Source organism: Tarenaya hassleriana, unplaced genomic scaffold, assembly GCF_000463585.1.
Source record: "Tarenaya hassleriana unplaced genomic scaffold, ASM46358v1 Cleome186, whole genome shotgun sequence".
NCBI classification, from domain to species: Eukaryota; Viridiplantae; Streptophyta; class Magnoliopsida; order Brassicales; family Cleomaceae; genus Tarenaya; species Tarenaya hassleriana.
The window spans coordinates 116526-117586 of record NW_010965271.1 but is presented as its reverse complement, the minus strand read 5'-3'; positions in this window follow the sequence as shown (position 1 = coordinate 117586).

Genomic DNA, 1061 nt, shown 5'->3' with positions numbered 1-1061 from the left:
GGTTATGAGGGGATTGAACGGAGTGTAGGCGTCAGAATCAATCACTCACCCGTGGGGGCACTCGAACTTGATCCGAACAGGGGAAAAGGCGGGAGGACGAAGGATAGAAGGCCTTGGACGAACCAAAAGACCAGCCTCGGACAAACCAAGGCAGAACGTCGGACAGACCAACGTATCTCAGACCAACCGAGGCAATCGAACAAACCGGGGTTTGGACGGACCAAGGATACTCGACACTCAAAGTGGAGAAGAAGAAATTTTGATTTCTTTGATTCAATAAGGTTCAAAAGTTCCTTACAAAGGGTACTTAGCATCCTTAAATAGAAAAACAACAACTAGATAATTGAAAGCAAGTCTACATGCAACACTCTAGCATTTAATAGGGTAGGTGGCTGTTTCTAGCTGTTGGAGAAGGTTGCTTGCTGCATAAGAAGCTTCTTTTTTAGGCTAGCTTGACCTAGAAGGTGTCTCAACTTCGCACACAAGCATATAACGAGCCGTGGCAGATTTGACCGAGGACGAGCACACACGTTCGAGCGTGAGTTCGGACACGACACGGGATATGAAGGCATTGAGTTGTTGTCGAAGTGCCCGTGTCTTGGATCGAGTGATCGGAGGATCCATGCGAACAGGACGTGTGGTCTCAATCCTTGGATCTTCAAGTTCCGACTCCATTCCCGCTCCGAGCTCCGGTTCCGCTCCTTGCTCCACATCTCCGAGCTCCGCATCTCCAAGCTCCGTATCTACAAGCTCCGCATCTCCAAGCTCCGTGTCCTTGGTGATGTCCTCATCAGGATCGTTGTCGGATCTGGGTTCTTTCGCTTGCGCGAGTGCTCCATTGTTGTCACAATACAGAGCAATGGGGTTATCAGCACCCGGAATGACACCCAAGTCGCCAACAAACTTCCTGATCTAAACAGCTTCCTTTGCTGCGTCCGACGCTGCAATATACTCAGCTTCTGTAGTAGAATCTGCAACGGTTGCTTGCTTAGAACTCTTCCAGCTAACAGCGCCTCCTTTCAAGCAGAAAACATAGCCAGACTGCAATCTGTAGTCATCCA